Source organism: Porites lutea, chromosome 14 (assembly GCF_958299795.1).
Source record: "Porites lutea chromosome 14, jaPorLute2.1, whole genome shotgun sequence".
Classification (NCBI taxonomy): domain Eukaryota; kingdom Metazoa; phylum Cnidaria; class Anthozoa; order Scleractinia; family Poritidae; genus Porites; species Porites lutea.
In genome coordinates this window covers 16,230,604-16,240,433 of record NC_133214.1, presented here as the reverse complement: position 1 = coordinate 16,240,433, position 9,830 = coordinate 16,230,604, and the positions used below count along the sequence as shown (strand labels likewise).

At 39.2% G+C, this 9,830-nt stretch overlaps 1 long non-coding RNA gene across 1 annotated transcript in view; it reads right to left on the bottom strand.

The window, feature by feature from the left end:
- LOC140924874 (uncharacterized) overlaps positions 1 to 8,412 on the bottom strand; it is an 11,385-nt gene extending 2,973 nt beyond the window's left edge. Inside the window, exons 1-2 of the long non-coding RNA XR_012164359.1 lie at positions 8,227 to 8,412; positions 5,380 to 5,509 (exon numbers count right to left, since the gene is read on the bottom strand). This is a non-coding gene — a long non-coding RNA (uncharacterized lncRNA). The remainder of the gene's footprint in view (positions 1 to 5,379; positions 5,510 to 8,226) is intronic.
- Positions 8,413 to 9,830: the final 1,418 nt, after the last annotated feature.

The window sequence follows — 9,830 nt, the reverse complement described above, 5'->3', positions numbered from 1 at the left end:
AAACAGTGCATACTCACGTACAAGCAATAGCATGTTTATTTTGTAACATCAAACGATTCTTGGCTTATCCTTGGCTTATCCTGGGCTTATTCTGGGCTTGATAAAGATCAGCGGTAACATACACGTCTGTCTGTAACATGACTAATATTTTGCTCTGAAATTGCGTTTGTGATCCTTGAAAACTTTTGAGAAAGAATGGTTTTAATTCTACTCGGAAATTTAGTTTGTTCTTTAAAGTTTCAGGAAATATCTCGCACAATTCTCTCGTAAAATTGGCCTGCTAATTTTCCTGAGAACATGATATGCATGAACTATTTGTTGCCTAGCACTTGACTGCAACTACCGTGATGAAAAATTACGCAAGCGGATTTTATTGAACAACACTAAAAACTTTCAAACTGTATATGAAATGACATAATCAGAAAGTTGTGAAAATCATAAATTGGTTGTCATTAATATTATTAGACCAACAAGCTACTATCTTGTTTAACAAATTGTTTTAAACTAACCAAAGCGGACTACATTTGCATAATTGTGCCCAACTTCCATCTACTTCATCACAGTCATCCCAGTCATCGTAGCCATCCAATTCATACCAGTCATTCTGGTCATCCCAGTCATCTAAGTCATCCTTGTCATCCCAGTAATCCCATTCCTCACAGTCATCCTAGCCATCCAATAGATCATTTTCGCTATATTAAAATTCATACTTGGCTCCGAGGCTTGGGGGAATAAAACAAAAGAAATGTTTATTGCTGAGCCTTAAGATAATTTCTTTTGTTTTATTCCCCCAAGCCACGGAGCCAAGTGTGAATTTTAATATAATATTACCAATGGGTCTATTCATACCAGTCATCCTCATCATCTAAGTCATCCTTAGTAGTCATCCCACTTGTCCCAGTCACCCTATTCATCCAATTCATCTCAGTCATCCCAGTCATCCTAGTCATTCTAGTTATCCCAGTTAGGCCAAAAAGTTGCTCAAAAGTTGCTCAAAAATTTTGTAAAGTTGCTTGAATATTTTTAAGACAGCACATCTAATTTTATTTTTTTTCTTATTTTTTTTTTAATTTTTAATTTTTAATGATGTACTAGTGAGCAGCACATTTACACTTCCAGTGAACATTTTCACTTGGAAGAAGGAGAAACCATGCTCGCCTGAGGCAACAAAAATTTTTTTTTGGAAATAAAAAATAATAATAAAAATAAAAAAAAATAGTTTTACTAGAAAGATGTTTAGAATTTTAACCAAGAGAATTTTAACTTGTTTAGTTTAAAAAAAAGGGGTCATTCAGCATTTTGGTTCAAAATAGCCAAAAAGTTACCAAAAAAGTGCTAGTTTTCCGAAAAGTTGCTAGAAGTTGCTCTCTGACAAAAAAGTTGCTCAAAATCCTAAAAGTTGCCAAAAAGTTGCCGAGCAGAATCTGGAAAGGCCTAATCCCAGTCATCCTACTGTTTTTGTGACAGGAGTTTGTGGAAAGCTGGGCTAGCCGAGACTTTGAAGAAAAACAACTTTTACAAATGATAGCCTGAGTGAATGAGGATGTTGTGTATGAATCAACGAAAAGTCCAAATAATTTTTTGGGGCCAAAAACGCACGTGGAAAAAGTCATGGATTGCTTTTCAAGTTCAACTATTACTGACAACTTATGCCATTTAAATGTTGCAAAATGCCGTTTGAACATTTCTAAGAGCAATTAAGTATCAACAGTAGAGAGCAAATTACTCGAAACAAAAACCCTTTATAATCGTTTGTAAACAAGGGCCGTTCCGGTTTGACCAATCTTGCAGGAATCAAGAATCGAGACACAACAATCGAGAATCGAGTCTCAACTCTCGACTTGATTCTCGCCAGGATCGAGAATCGAGTGTCAACTTACTTTTGAACGGTTCTGTAAAAAACATTGAGTAGCGCACTAGTTTTGTGAAGAAAAATAAAACAATCATACTTCTTTAATGAATCAATTTTGTGCATGTTTTTAAAGGAGAAGTGGATAAACTATCAATGCTACTATCTCTAAAACAACTAAAGCAGTCCGAAAATAAACTTTACGTGGATTCAAGACCATCAAAGTGTCCTGTACCTGTTAATTATTGAACTTAATTTAGGTAGGACCACTCATCAAAGAATTACAATGACAGGGGCCAGGCCTGTTTACATTATAGGTTGTTGAATAAATGTAATGATCCAGGTCTACAACTGAGAGATCTGGCACCACTTAACAGCTTGTTGCTGTGGACTTGCACCTATTTAATACTTAAAATGCCTTGAATGACCAGAGTGACTGGGTTGACCATGGTGACTGGGATGACTGGGATAACTAGGATGACTGGGATGACTAGGATGACTGGGGTGACTGGGATGACTAGGATGACTGGGGTGACTGGGATGACTGGGATGACTGGGGTGACTGGGATAAATAGGGTGACTAGGATGACTGGGGTGACTGGGATGACTAGGATGACTGGGGTGACTGGGATGACTAGGATGACTGGGGTGACTGGGATGACTGGGATGACTGGGGTGACTGGGATAAATAGGGTGACTAGGATGACTGGGGTGACTGGGATGACTAGGATGACTGGGGTGACTGGGATGACTAGGATGACTGGGGTGACTGGGATAAATAGGGTGACTAGGATGACTACGATAAGTTGGATGACTAGGATGACTGTGATGTCTTGCATGACTGGCATGAATGACTAGGATGACTGAGATGACTGGGATGGCAAGGGTGACTGCGATGACAAGGGTGATTAGGATAACTTAGATGACTAGGATGATTAGGATAACTGGGATGACTGGGATGACTAGGATGACTGGGATGACTGGGATAACTGGAAAGACTAATAATAATAATAATAATAATAATAATAATCTAATAATAATTTGGAGGTAGCACATCCACAAAGTACCTGATTCCTGATTGAATTGGAATTTGGAAATGTTGGTTTAAGACTAGGCTGACTGGGATGACAAGGGTGACTGGGATGAATAATATGACTGGGATGACTAGGATAACTGGGAGGACCAGGGTGACTGGTATGACTGGGAGGACTAGGGTGACTGCAATGACTAGGATGATTAGGATGACTACGATGACTAGAATGACTGAGACGCCTGGGATGAATAGGGTGACTGGGATGACTAGAATGACTGGGATGTCTGGGATGAATAGCATAACTGGGATGACTGAGACGACTTGCATGACTGGTGTGACTAGGATGACTGGGATGACTGGGACAACTGGCATGATTGGGATGACAAGGTTGACTGCGATGACTAGGATAACTTGGATAACTAGGATGACTACGATAAATAACTAGGATGACTAGGATAAATGGGATGACTAGGATGACTGGGATGACAAGGATGACTAGAATGGCTGGGATAACTGGAAAGACTAGGTTGACTGAAATGAATACGGTGACTGGAATGAATAGGATGACTGGGATGATTATGATGACTAGGACGACTAGGGTGACTGCAACGACTAGGATGTTTAGGATGACTAGAATGACTGGGATGTCTGAGATGAATAGGGTGACTAGGATGACTGGGATGACTGGGGAGACTTGGATGCCTGGGATGAATAAGGTGAAAAGGGTGACTAGGATGACTGAAATAACTGAAATAACTAGGATGACTTTCTAGGATGACTGGGATTACTAGAGTGACTAGGATGACCGAGATAAATAGGGTGACCAGGATGACTGAGTTGGAAGGGTGACTAGGATGACTGGGATAACTGGGATTGAATGACTAGGATGAATAGGGTGACTGGTATGATTGGAATGACTAGCATGACTGGGATGAGTAGGGTGACTAGGATGACTGGGATGACTAGGATGAGTAAAATGACTAGGATACCTGGGATGACTGGGATGACTAGGATGACTGGGAAGAATAGGGTGACTAGGATTTTTGGGATTATGGGGATGACTAGGCTGACTGGGATGACTAGGATGACTGGGATGACTTGGACAACTGGGAGAACTAGGATGATTGGGATGACTAGGATTACTGGAATGACTGGAATGAATAGGGTAACTGGACAAACATTAACCACAAGGGACTGCAAAGCATTGCAAACGAATATGCCAAAGAACGTAGGATCTATAAAGACCTGATCAGCAAAAAAATATAAATGTAGACATATCAAATTCTGCAGGCAGAATACTGCAATGCTGATCGTACTACGTGAAAATTATCTCTGGAAGACATCAACATGACACCGAAAGAACTCAAAACAGCGTGGGATTGTAACCATAGACAGCTGTTTCGCCTTCTTTGGGGCTCGTCAGTATGGCGTAACAACCAGAGATCAGGCTCTGATGAAAAATATCCACGTACTCTGATTTTAGCCCTGACCCAGAACTCTTAACACCCACAGAATCAGGCCATACCACGTGTCTTCTGGGGGGCAAGAGTCCAAGTGTCTAGTTGATGTCTTGCAGAGAAAAAGGGTTAAAAAAAAGGGTAACTGGGATTACTGGGATGACTAGGATGACTTGAACAACTGGAAGGACTAGGATGACTGTGATGACTGGGATAACTGGGATAACTGGGATGACTAGGATGACTGGGATGACTAGGGTGACTGGGATGAAAAGGGTAACTAGGATGACTGAGATGACTGGGATGACTAGGATGAGTGGAATGAGCAGGATGCCTTGGACAACTGGGAGGACTAGGATGACTGGGATGACTAGGATAACTGGGATAACTGGGATGACTGGAATGAAGATTATGACTGGGATGACTAAGGTGAATAGGGTGACTGGGATGACTAGGATGAATAGGATGACTGGGATGACTAGGATGAATAGGATGACTGGGATGAATAGGATGACTGGGATGAGTGGGATAAATAGGGTGACTGGGATGAGTAGGATGACTGGAATGACGGGGATGACTAGGATGAATGTGATGAATTATTTGACTTGGGTGACTGGGACAACTAGGATGATTAGGATGACTAAGATGACAACCATGACTGGGATCAGTGTGATGACTGGGATGAATATGATGAATATTATATATTGAATATATATTGAATATTATATATTATTAATAATATTATATATATAATATATTATATTGAATATATTTATGAATATGATGAATATGATAATGACCGATATGACTGGGATGACTTATAAGCAATTTTGTATTGCAGACCCATTGTGGTTTTAGCATCTACTGTGGACAATGGTGGAGTTGCAGGGAAACACCCCAAATAATTGAGGGCCATTTGCAAGAAGTTTAAGAGACAAAATCTAAAATCAGTGTAGCCCCCACAGGCCATCTGCACAAATAAGGTATGTCACACATAATATTGATTTATTTAGTGTAAGAAAATTAGGAGAGTTGTTTACCTTGTCTTCAGGGTCACCTTCTCTTGCTGGTCTTGTTATCCAACAGTCATTCCTGTGAGTTGTTTTGCAAGTTGCCATTCTATTCCACTTCACCAAGAATTTCAAATATGTGATGCAATATTGTCAATCACTAAAAAAAATTGACAAAAATTAACTTGATTTAACGTAGCATTTTAAAGAACCGAACTTTTTTTAGAGTTTTTTAGACACCTTATCTTATGTCAGGTCAGTTGGTCAGGTTAAGAGTCCATAATTTGTATTTTGAATGCAAATTTAACTGCTTTTACATCCTTATTATCAAGGTGTCCATAAAAGCAAGTTGTTCACATGGCCAGAATTGACTTTACTAGGGGGTTCCATTTCCGGGGTGGAGACACTCCCTCATTTGGTCTAGACAGGGATGTTGCACTATACAGGGTATAATTTACACCTTTTACCTCTTCGGCGGCAAAACTGAAAGAAATGAAGTGTCCAAGCAAAAGCAGTGAAAGTTTAATGTCGCGATTGATATAAGGTAAGTACCTTGAAATGTTTTAGAAATTCTGTTCAAGTTCAGCTCTGTTTTGTACTTTTCTAAGTACTATGATTCAAGACGATTGCAAGTGGCGTACTCTTTTTCGTGTTTTCAGGGGCCATGTCGTCTTTGAAGGTATTTATTTCTTCTTCTGTATATGTGACAATCGACCCCGGCACTTCCTCCGTTGTCGCTTCTCCGTTTTGTTTGGTTAAAGTTTGGCTTGCCATTTTCTGGGCTGTGTTCACAGGATTTTCTTGTTTTCTTGTTGTCGCGAGCGAAAGAGGTTTTTTATGCCTTTTTGAGAATTTGTAGTTCAGTTCAAAACAAGGAAGAACCTCCGGCTCACTTTAAAAAACGCTTTTGTTTGTTTTTAACTCTTCAAAAGGTCACAATGGTTTTGAAAACATTTTAAAATGACATTGTACAAAACCTTTTTTGCATTGTTGTGTTAGAATTTGATGATAGTTGTTATGTAGATATGAAACAATATCGCTTAGCCTCATTTTCAACTCGCAATTCTACACTAAATACCTCGCTTCGTTGACCAATCACAATGCTAGATTTTACTTAATTATGCGATTTTGTAGGAAATGAATAGGGGCAACAAATGAGAATTTAAATTTTGATGTTAGGGTTTAAAGGGTTAATTAAAGATGTGACCTTGAAAAATTGAAACGATTAAAAGTTCATTAATCCTTCCACACGTCTGTTTAAAACACTGTTTTAATCTGTTTCACTTGGAAAAAGCACAAGTGACACAAGATGAACAATTATTCAGCTGAATTCTAATAAGCTCAATTGTTATGTTGCTAAGGGAATGTCATGCTTGATTCCACATTGGTTCGATCATAACTCAAATCACTGCCATGTCTATGCAAGTTTAATACCTAAGATCAGTGAGGAGCTTCACACATATGTGCAACCTATTATTACACATATTTTAGCAACATGGCCTTGAAAAAGCAACATAAGGCTAGATGAAATTGCAACATGGGTCAATAAATTACCAACCGGGCAGAGGAACATGGCCTACTCCTCAAAATGGGAAATGACCATACTTGCAATTCAGACTAGGGACATGTCCAACACTCTAACAAATTTATGCATGGCTTTGTTTAATTTGTCATTGTATTTTTTGTTCTTTATTCTTATAGTTTTGTACAGAATTTTCATGACAATACAATGCCATGCATAAATTTGTCAGAGCATTGGACAACCCTCTCCCCATCCAAGAGCAGACCTCTCAAGTCTCACGGTTCTGAGGACAGTCTCATGGTCTCACGATGAGGCACAAAAATCTCACGGTAAACAGATTCACAAGCCGATGGAATACACTTTTTGAATATTTTCATTTTTGCCTCAAAAAATTGATTTTCATGTGTCAGTTATGTAGAAATCCACAGTTCTCAGGCATATTCATCTCTATTCGCCACATTTGATCGTCTTGTTGACAAGATAAATGCCAAATAAGGTTATCGTTACCAGTTTGTTGCATTTAGATACGTTTCGTATACGATGTCAAAATGGTACGAGACGATGAAAATTCATCAGGCGAAGACAAAGTTCAAAACAGAATGGGAAGGTTCGCATCCTGTTAAACATATTCTTAGCGATCAATTTTCCTTTTCATGTCTTTCTTACACCTGGTTTTAGTTCTTTTTGATGCCGTAGATAAACCTCCTGGTTTCTCGCTAGATCTCCAGGTTTTTTTACCTTGATCTCCAGGTTTTTGGTCTTTTGGTGTTGAGACGTCTGCTAGACTGTTCACAGTCCTCTATTTTTCTGTAAGATCATCGAGATCCAGTGCTTTGCATTACAGGCTGCCATCTTGCATGATTGTCAAAACTACTTAGGGGGAGCTATAATCCCCGACGCCTGCCCACTCGGCACATTTGAAAATCACGATAGCCGTGACAGTAAGAGGCGGTATATCTAAACTATCTCACGAAAAAATAGGGGACTGTGAACAGTTGAGAGGTCTGCAAGAGGGCCTCTTTGTTAGTGAAGCCCACATTAAGCGAACACCCTATATTACATTAAGTGAACGAATGCCTCACTTTGTTTAAAGAATTTCTTCCCATTTTTCCTGCAAAGCGAGACTGTATTCAGGGAACACCAACTAAGGTCACGTGGGTATCCACAAATTACAGGTTTCACTGTAGATGGGGATGGTAAATGTCTGGAGAAGGGCTAACTTAAAATTACCTGAGAGTGATCAGGTTTAACACATCAGCTTAATCCTTTCGCTAAAATTATCTAAATGTTTCATGCTCATGAGACCAACATTTTCTGTGTTGAAGCCTTAAAGTTTATGTTAAGCTCGAGCATACCTCACAAGACCTGTGCGAGACCTTCTGCCAAGCCACGTCCGTGAATTTCTTTGCCATAAATAAAGCCAAGTGTTGACGAATAAGTTAAAGAGCCGATCGAGGTGATATACGAGTACCTGGAGTCTAAAAATGTCACTTCAGGTCCAATTTAACTACAAACATGTTCTGCGTGCTCCGTCGCCATATTTGTTTCTTTTAGTGCCCAGTCTCAATCAGCGCGCGAGTTTTGCGCGCGAGCTTTCAGAGAACTCGCTTCGCGTTTCTCGAGTACTTGCATTGATCGAAATTCATGAAATATCAAGGTTTATGGGAGAGAAAAAAGTAAATTTTATTCCAAACAAATAAGTAATGAAACCAGCCTATTGACTAACCAGAAAGTAACCTCGTTCCCAGGTTCTCTCTCCTTACTGAGGACTTTCAAATAATCGAACCTTAGTTACCAACACTAAGTGAAAAATCCTTCGTGTAAAACTGAAATGTAAATATAAAGGCATCAGTCCAATAAATACGGAATGAAAATTTTACTTTCTGCTAAAAGGTAGAAGAAACTTCTCAACCACATGATTTATTTCAAGTGATGCTATAATATTGAAAAACTAAGAAACACATAAGCAGTTACGGGATTTGCACCTATGATCTTCCAGGACATCTATGAGAAACTCGGGGAGCGATATGCCATACAACTATACCGATGTGTGTATTCATAATCGTGGCAAACTTTTGCTGCTTTTGATATATAATAATCATTCACACCTATCACTGAACCTGTAATAGGATGGGCTCTTGACAATTGGCCTTCTTTAAGAACATAGTTGTTTGACCGAGCATGGCAAGAAGAGTCTCTCATACCTCAATGGTAGTAAGGGCATCCCACCGGTGGAAGATCTTCTGTACAATTTGAAGAGGGTTTCAGTCTAAAACGCCTTTTAACAGACTTTTGTATACTACTGAGATAAAGCTTTGGGTTTGACCCCTAACCCTGTTCACTAAGTAGCCTCTTCTCTTAAATAAAGTTACTTGATGAGCGCTTTAGCTCAGAAAACAGCAGGGGCACCCAACGAGAATATAGCTCAAAACCACTTAAACATAGCATTGTTGAACGTATTTTAGCATTTAAACGGTAGATATAGGCATATTTTTATCCCCTGAAAATTTTTCATCTGTTCGGATTTCCTAGCTAAAAGTCTAGTAGTCCGAAAATTATAGGAATCAAAACTTACCTTTTCGAAAATTTCAGTCAGAAAAAAGGCTCCCGAAAATTCTAGATGACCTTTTTAGATTAAAAATCCGTTAAAAGTGGGCAATTATACCATTTTTAGAGGTTCGAAAATCCTAGGAGAGGTAGGCAAGCAACAAATTTTATAACAAATCAGATGTTCCGAAAATGCTAGATCTCAAATCGTCTTCCGGACAGATATACCGTAAAATTTCGAAAATAAGCCCTGGGGCTTATATTTTTCAAAGGCCCTTTTTGAGGGGCTTATTTTTGGAGGGGCTTATATTCGGAGGGGCTTATCTACGGAGGGAAATTTGCGTTTCAAAATCGATTGGGCTAGCCTTATAGTTGGAAGTAAATTTATCGTCTTTGCCTTGTTTTACTTTGT